Source organism: Cibotium barometz, chromosome 44, assembly GCF_041138505.1.
Source record: "Cibotium barometz isolate CiBa-2024 chromosome 44, ASM4113850v1, whole genome shotgun sequence".
NCBI lineage: Eukaryota > Viridiplantae > Streptophyta > Polypodiopsida > Cyatheales > Cibotiaceae > Cibotium > Cibotium barometz.
In genome coordinates, this window is record NC_141089.1 from 6180095 (window position 1) to 6189538 (window position 9444).

Sequence of the window (9444 nt, forward strand, 5' to 3'; positions counted from 1 at the left end):
GAGAGAGAGAGAGAGAGAGAGAGAGAGAGAGAGAGAGAGAGAGAGAGAGAGAGAGAGAGAGTGCGTAGAGTTTCAATAACTTTTTAGATCGATTTTTTTTTGGTTTCTTGCATGATGTCACGTTCGTGTTGCTGAGGCCTTGGTTCCTATAATGCTTTTGATTCGGTGGCTATGACATTCTCAATTTATTGTTGCTACTCATTTCGTGCAAGGGGGGGGAGAGAGAGAGAGAGAGAGAGAGAGAGAGAGAGAGAGAGAGAGAGAGAGAGAGAGAGAGAGAGAGAGAGAGAGAGAGAGAGAGAGAGAGAGAGTTGTATTAACATCTTCAAAAGGTCAAAATGACCTATGAGACCAAAAGGTTACATCATATCCATGAGGTACATTATCCTGGGTATAAAATAGTAATAAAGAAAGATAACAAAAATCTAGAACTATAAAATCTGATCTAGGTACATGAGCAGAGAGCTCTCATATCACCCTAATACATCCCTCATGGGCCACTATGACATGGTGCTCAAGGTGGTAAAACTGAGCTCTAGCTAGCGGGAGAAGGTCCTGCAATGATGGGAGATGATGGCCCAATCTTCCTGTGGTGGCGTGGCTATGGGCTCTTGGCCGTGGACGAAGGCCATGGGGTATGGGGCGTTGAGCTTTGCATAACTCAGCGGCTTTGTCGAGTGTCACACCTCTCGGCCGAGCTCCTGCACTAGCCCGTGGTTTAGATATGATGGGTGGATCGACCCTCAGAGTGCTGGAATGGAAGAAGTCAGTGAGAGCTCTCTCTGCTGGTCCTCGAGCAAGTATAGCTGATCTAGATCTCACTAAGGACTCCCTGTGTCTACGGAGCTCTAGAAGAAAAAGTCCCACGCATCTCTAATCTAGGAAGTCCATGATCCTGGAAAAAAGTGGTCCAGTGGAACCTCCCTTGATTCTCATAGTATACAGGCATCGGCATATGTAATGATCCTCTGTCTCGGGCTTTATGTGACAGAGCTGGCATATCCTATCCTCTAGTGAGAGAGAGCAGAGTTTATTAGATGGATTTTTAGATAGATTTTTTTTTGTTTTTGAAGATTTTTAGCTGTGCTTAGCCATTAATACCATCTATAATTTTTCATTGTTTATAAATTATGGAACGGATAATATGAGCTAGATATAAAGTGTCTTTCAGGAGCAGCTAGTGATTTTCTTTTTAGAAAATAGGATATGTATTTAATGTCAAATTGAAAAACACAATTTTATATAAAATAAAAATCTTTAAGGTTTTAATTTAAATAGATAAATCTAAAACATAGCGCCCAACTCTTCTTCTCTTATAATGCACAGCACATGAGTTCTCTCTTCTTATCGTGTACCTGCCGTTGAGCACATGGGCACCCCTTGCGAACCAAAAATTTTCAAATATCTTTCTAGATATTTCATGCAAATTTGTTGGATCGTTGTCCATCATCTTCACTCTCAGCAGCCGTTTTTCATTGTTTTTTTGATCTAATGTTGCTTTTTATTCCAGTGTAATCTTATTTTTTTCGGAGCAAATCTTTTCGGAGTAATGTTGTTTTTTCTCTACAAAAGAAGTTTTGAATGAGATGGCATGTGTGAGTAAACATAAAGAGTGGGCGCATATTTTCATGGTCGGCTGATTTAATTAGTGAATGTGTGATTTTATCTGTGATTTCTGAAGTTGATTTATGAATCTGAGGGTAAGGATCATTAATATTAATATTATCTCTTTTCTTTTGTAAAGAAATTAAAGGAAATGTGCCCAACTACTATATAAAGAAGTGTCTCCTGCTTGTGGGTATTTTGCTTGCTTGAACAAGCATGGAGCTCTCAAACATGGATTTTGACAATGGTAAATTTACTTAGTCTTTGAAACATATTTTAACCTTAGACTATTATGTGGAAAAGCTTATCTTTTTTCTTCTTTGTTTAGAAAATAGTTATCCCACTTCTTCTTCCAAAGCTATTGAGAGCAGGATGAATAGGGTGTGCATTATCCCTCGACATTATTAGCTTGTGAATGGTTTCTGAAGTCTGATTGTGTGTGCTTGGAAGATCCCCATCTTTCTTGTACACAAATCGAAGGAATTGTTTGCAAAAGCTCTCAGAAGAGAGAGGCCAACACTGTAAGCATAAAGTAAATATAGAAATGTTTGTTGATAAACGAAAGAAAGGTAAAGCCTCTTTCTCCTCACTCTCAAATAATCCTTATAAAACCCAATGATGATTTATACTTTGTGTTGCAGTGTGCAAAGCTAATGAGGAGCTAAGCAAACCAAAGTTGATCTCGCTTGTTCCTCACACCTCTACCCAATCTTCTCTATCTCTTCCATTCCTTAGTATCTCACAAATTACTAATAGTAGCCTTCATTTTGCTTTTGAGGGTAGGGTGCTGAATGTTTATGGTACATTTAAGGCAACTAAAGATTATAAGAAGTACTTAAAAGCGGATTTCACTGATAGGGAGGGATTTAGCACTATAACCTTAGTGATTTAGCGAAGGGTTTATTCATAAATTTATGGACAAAGTAGAAGAAAATGCATGTATACACATACAAGGTGCAATTGTTGTTCCTAAAAATGCCAATGATGGGGGGAGTGCTGCTTTTTCTTTGTGTGTTGACGCTACTACTTTTATAATCAAGGCTGAGCCCTTTGAAGTATCTTTAGTATTTGTGCATAAAATACAAATTTGTAACTATTTTCTTAAAGCCCGAAGTGATCCTACCTTGAAAGCTACCATTGGCTTTGTTGTTATTTAAATTGACAAAGTTCAAAAGAGTAGAGATGTTGGTAACTTCAAGAAATTGACCATTGCAGATGGTCCAACTTTAATGGATTTGGCACCTCTAAGTCTCTTCAATGCTTAATTTCTTCGTAGTTTTTTTGTAAGTGCCTCACAAGAAGCTTGAATTGTAACTTACCTTCGTGAACAAAAGGAAAAATGTTTACCATCAAATGGTTGACTAGTTTTAAAGAAGTGAAATTGTCATGTTTGTTGCTCGAAACATTGGCATTTGGAAGGAGCTGCCTAACACTATCTCTATCTTGGACATCACATTATTGACACCTATTTTCGGAGATAAATGCAAACGCGAGCTTGAGGCTGCCTTTCATGTTCAAATATCCGAGATGGGATATGGCAAAGAGGTAAAAGTGAGTGCTTAAATACATGGAATGAAAATTGTATGTGTATATATCTTCCTTAGTGTTTTAATTAGGTTTTGGGAGCTTTGGAGATAACAAAATTCAATGGAGTTTTCAGTTTAAATAAGTGTGCAATCTGCAAGTAAACAAAGGTAAACAAGCTCTCTAATGGTGGCTACTACTTTGAAGCGGCAAAGCTGTGGAAATTTCTGAAGTGGCTTCTCTTCAAGCTCAAATTGTTGCACCTAGTGGACTAGCTACTGATGTGACCTTGATTGGTGAGAGTGTTGATAAAGTGCTTAGTCGTCTTAAAGACTCTCTTATGAATCTTTAGCAAAAAAATGCTATTCTAACTAGGGTGTTACTCTTTGAAATTACTCAAGTGGTGGGTTCATTTTTGGTTGACAATCAAGGTTGTGTAATTGGTTTTAGCCCAACTCCTTCTACATCCTAGATACCTTGAAATACATTTTTTTTTGTTCCATAGCTATCTATCACCATTGTACTATCCCAATGGCATAATCACCTCTTTACTTTTTTTACTTCCCAAATGGATGATTGTGAAATAGACTTGAATTTTTTACAACTTATGTCTATTGATTTTCACTTTTCCTCAAAGTTTCCGTTGAATATGTGTCTTTTCAATGTGATTCACTTTATGGTGCAATCAAGATTGTGTCTTGAAGAGTTTTAAAAGCCTTGTGGTCCAATGGTTGTCTCAAGCTTATGTGGAGAAGGATTTGATTGTTTTTTCAATCCTCTCTTCTTTGTTGCATTGCAAAACAATGGAAATTTGTCCATTTTTTATCGTCTAAAATTCATTCACTTGTGCACACAATGACAAATCCTTTGGCTCTAGTAATGAGTGTCTTGGAAGTCGTTGCCTGTACCTTTAAAGTAAGCTTGCACATAGCCTTATACTTTTATGTGCGTAGTGAGCCAAAGTTGATCAATCTGGGCAAAAAAAAAAGAAGGCAATGGCAATGCACCACTTCATACTTCTTCAATCGCATGATAAAATTTATAGCTTTGGTGGAGTGAAAGAAAATAAAGATAAACAAAAACAAATTCTATGGTCAAAGGAGGAAGAAGACTTGCTTGTACATTTGATCATCGCCAACATTTAAAAGATTGCAAATACGATATCTAACATTTTCTTGGGAATGTATCCCTCTTCATTGCATAGCTTAAGCTCTATTGCAAATAAAGTTTACAACCTAATGACAAAGTTACCTCAACTTGTTTGCATGGAAATGAAGCATTCCCTTAAAACCTATTTACAAGCCATACAAGATACATCCTCACATAAATGTGCTTCTTGTTTGCACCTCATGTTTGCCAACTTCACTATGCCCCCTTCAGTTCTATGTTGGTCAGAAGCACGATGAATACTCATTGAGAATTTGCAAATTCTATGCAAAGCGCTGAAAGAAGAATACGATCTCTTCTTTGCTTCACTTGTGACTCAAGGCTTCAATACATCTATTGAAAGTGTCAAAAACTTGAATAATATCAAGGCGCATTTTGATATTGATTAGAATACCTTTGCGCAGATTCATGAGCTCACACACAACGGGCAACTTGGCTTGCGTGGCACAACAGTCAATGTGATGGCCGATCTAGAGAGAGTTCAATAGTCAATAGTGAATGTGATGGCTGATCTAGAGAGAGTTCAATGTGTCCTTCCACGTTTTCTTGACCTTGTCCATGGACTCTACTCTTCGTATCAAGTGGTAGACATGAATGACTCAATAATTCATGTTGCGCCATGTGAAGGCTTTCCACCTTTGAGTCTGTTCAAGGATACACATTGTGAAGAACTATGCTTCCCAACATTGTTCTTTGGCCAAGAAAGAAAATACCATCTGTACGCAATGAAAAACTACCAATTGACATCAAAATGGGAGTTGATGCATTGTGTTATACGGTTTGCTTTAAACATTGAATATTTATTCTTCAAAACTATGAAAATCATGATCAACAAAGTGCTATCATCAATTTGGGTTTGGCTATGCAAATGCAAATTGAAAGGTTCTAGCCTCACAGTAAGAGATGTCATTTGTGACACCAATATAGAGCAAATTTTAGCCTCTAAGATAGGCTATAGAGACTTTGAGACATTGCGTACTTCTCTTGACTTCAAAGAGAAGCTCAAGAAAAATCTTTTTTTCGATGATTCACCAACTAGGCCCTCCCATTTTCTTCGTCACTTTTTCTACCAGATGAGAGACTATGAAGAGATCTGATTGATTCTCTGCAAGCTTTGAACCCAATCGAGAAAGCACTTGATGAGATAATTGGTGCATAAGAATGACGACTCATTCGATCTCATCCCATTACATGTACACGCTACTATGTCCATTGCTTCGAAGCAATGAAAAAACTCTTTACATCTGAAGAAACCATTATAGGTAGACTCCAAGATTACTTCTTTGTCATAGAATTCCAAAGAAGGGGAAGTCAACATGATCAGGGCCTGCTAGGGATTGAAAATGCTCCAATTTAGACAAAGACACAGACCAAGCAATTGCACTTTTTGTTGAAAAATACATAAGCACAAACTCTGATAAGCTTCCAGAGAACCTTCGTGAGACACAAACACATTGCCATAGAAAAACATGCATGAAAACCAAAAAGACATGCAGATTTGGGTTCCCTAGGATTCCTATGTGATCAACAATCTTGTTAACGACCGCTCCCAAAGACTTCAAACAATTCACAACTGCCAAAAACAACAAGAAAAAGGCTTAAACTAGCCTTAAGGAATTCAACACCTTGCCAAGATTCCTTCACAAATTGGTTGCAACGCTTGCAAATAACTGAACTAGAATACCTTTTCTACATTCGTAGTACAATAAGCATGCTGCCAATTTTTTTGCAGCGAAGGCCGCAAGAGACAAACACAAATAATTTCAATAAGAATCTATCTAAACTATGGTTCACCAACATAGACATTCAATTTGTTCTCAATGCGCATGGTGCAACAAGCTATTGCACTTCATATATGACAAAAGTAGACACCACATTGACTAGAACCATAAAGCAAGAACTCCAATGGTGTGTTGAATGCTAGTGCTAGCACTGTTGAGCCACTTCGCAGAATTGCCTGAGAATAGCATTGAAATATTTTTCCCTGACTCAATTCAAAAGTACACTAGATGACCTGCACATCTCTCCAACATATTCCTTGCAGATTTCCTAGCACTCTTTGACACAACTGAAAGAACACACAAAATACAAAAGAAACCAAGAATACTGCGGTACATAAACTATAACAAGGAAAGGGACCCTGAGAATCACTATTGAGAACAATGCTTGCTTTTTCATGCCATTCCAAAATAATGAGCTCTCAACAAGCTTGGACGGTTATGGGTCTTAGCATGATGTCTACACCTCAAATGTTGACATTATTCTTAGTAACATACAAAAGTATAGCAAGCCATCAACACAATACAAGATGAGAATGAATGCAACAGGTCTTGCTCAAAAGCATTGAGCTCAAATTCTAAAAATCGTGGCACAAAAAATGAAAGAGAGCACTATGACATTGCACTTGATGTTCCAAACCCAAAAAATAAAAATAAAAATTGAACTTAGAGCCCCAAAAACCTACATCGTCATGCCCAATGCAACATTTTAAGAACAGCTCCAAAACTAAACAATGAGCAATGAGTAATCTTCAATGATGTCATGCTTTGAAAGAGGCTACAAACAAGAACTAACAAAATCCCTTGATCGTTTCTTGACTGGTGGACTAGGCACAGGAAAGACATTCACACTATTGCTCAATATACAAGGTCTCTTATGACATTACAGTAAGTCCGTTTCAAGATGATGTTGAGTCTTCAACATCCCCTACTTATGGCCTACACGGGAAATGCTGCATTCAACATAGGTGGAACAACAATCCATTTAGCATTGCACTTATTACCATTACTCACAAATACACCTACAAGTCTATCCACACAGAAACTAGATATCTTATCCACACATTACAAGAATCTTAATTCGGTTGTATTTGATGAGATTTCCCTCATTGGATCCAAAGCTCTCAGCATTGCTGATAGTCGATTGTGTTGTATCAAGCACATGCATGATAAACCATTTGGTGGCGTTGATGTCATTATTGTGTGGTGATATTTTTCAAGAAAGTCTTGTTCATGATTCATGGATCTTCAAGCCACAAACACAATTACTAGAAGTAATCGCACCCACATATTGGCAAACAACACCAAGGTGCTACGAGCTAAAAACCACTATGAGACAACACGATCCAACCTTCATAAACATTCTTAACAGAATAAGAACAGGCACTTATATAGACGCGGACTTGCATTACCTAAATGTTACATTTTGTAGATCACCTCCTCCACAAAATGATATAGGCCACCTCTTTTACACTAATGACGATAAAAATAAGCATAATGAAAAAGTCTATCATAAAAATTTAGGAGAGGCTCATCTCCTTCTGGCAATCGACATACGACACCAAACATGCAGCATAAAAGTACAAATACCACATGAGCCTCAAGCAACCGTTGGCCTCCACCAAGTCCTCCAATTGAAGCCAAATATGACCACTAAGTTATGTGCTAGAAACCATGACATTGCAAATGGGCTTGTGAATGGTACGGAGGGAAAGTTCATGAGCTCAAACTTGCAAGATTCACCCCCACTTGTTTGGATCAAGTTCTCCTTTCAACAAATAGGACAAAAAAAAGATACGAGTCAAACCACTTATACACACATGCAATACCCCATACATGGACACCATTGCGTATGGTTGCAAAAGATTTCTAGATAGGTAAAAATGCTCTGAAGACAATCACAAGAAAGCAATTCCCAATACAATGTGCATCATCAAGGATGATACACAGGTATCAAGGGCTCACGATGGAAAGCTTGGCATTTAGTCCAAAAAAATCTATGGCCATGGATTGGCATACACAACTCTCTCAAGAATCGAAGTTCCAAAGAACTTTTTCTTGTTAGAACCCATACAATCCACACACATAAAGATTGATGAGAGTGTCCAACTAGAGACTCAATGTTTGCGAGTTGAAAGAAGATGGTAATGGTTCCAAAATAAGTTGGAAACACTCGCACACAATCATCCAATCCTTAAACAGAGTCTCCTTAAGACAACACAAAGACAACATGCTTTGTGACAAATCGTTGATGTCGTCACACGTTCTATGCTTCCAAGAAACAAGATTGACGCAGGTGAAAGCATCAAGCTTGGAAATTTTAATGTCATCACCTCAACCAATGGCCATGGTCTTGAAATTCATTACGATCCAATTTTGAAAGTGCAATCATCCCATAGCCAGGAAGAAGACAACATCATGATGCTTTCTGCTCATTTTATTGATCGCACCAACAATCACTTTCAAATAGCAACAATTTATAGATCACCAACATCATCTCCTCGTGCTCTTCATTGACTACTACAACTCATTCTCCAACAATTTAGCACATAACACCAATTGTCCTCATCGAGTGATTTTAACATTGATGCACTAACGTAAAAAAAAATATATGCATCTCTCACATCTTTCTTGGCTGCTCCAACATATCACAACACATCACATTACCATCCATATTGCACCAATCAACTATAGACCACATATGGACAAATAATAAGAGCATCAAAGAAAAATTTGAAACTAACTATACTTTTTTTGGTTAGATCATTCAGTACTCTACATGCTCACACCAAACGAATTAGCACCCTCCTTGTAAACTTCATCCTGCTACACTCGATTCAACCTGCCATTCATCACCCCTTGCAACTTCCCACCCCCCTCCCCCTTCACCACTTCTTGTAAGCCTACCCCCCATAACCCTCCAACACTCCTACAAAAAACACTATCTAGCCAATCACTCAACCACATCAATCTCAAACTCTACATCACAATCCTTTTTCTAATCCCATCCACCATACCATGTAACTTGCCTTGTAAAAACTCCTCTTCTAATATAATCTCATTTTTCTTTCATCCATTTCCAAAACATCGTTTTCTTTATTTTACATATTGTCCCTTACATTCAGTACAAAAGGCAGGCCATCTTAATTTCTTTAAGTTATTCTATTGGATTAAAGGATCACGAAGATCATTGTCTTTTTTTGGAGCCCAAATAGCAAAAAATGCGCGTAGCTATGGAAAATAAGCAAAAAATGCTCTCTTTCCTTAGGAAAATAAGCAAAAAATGTTTGCTTATTATTAGAGGCTTTATATAGGAGGCTAAGATTAGGGTTGGAGGCTTTACAAAGCATCACGGCTCCTCCACCCACGA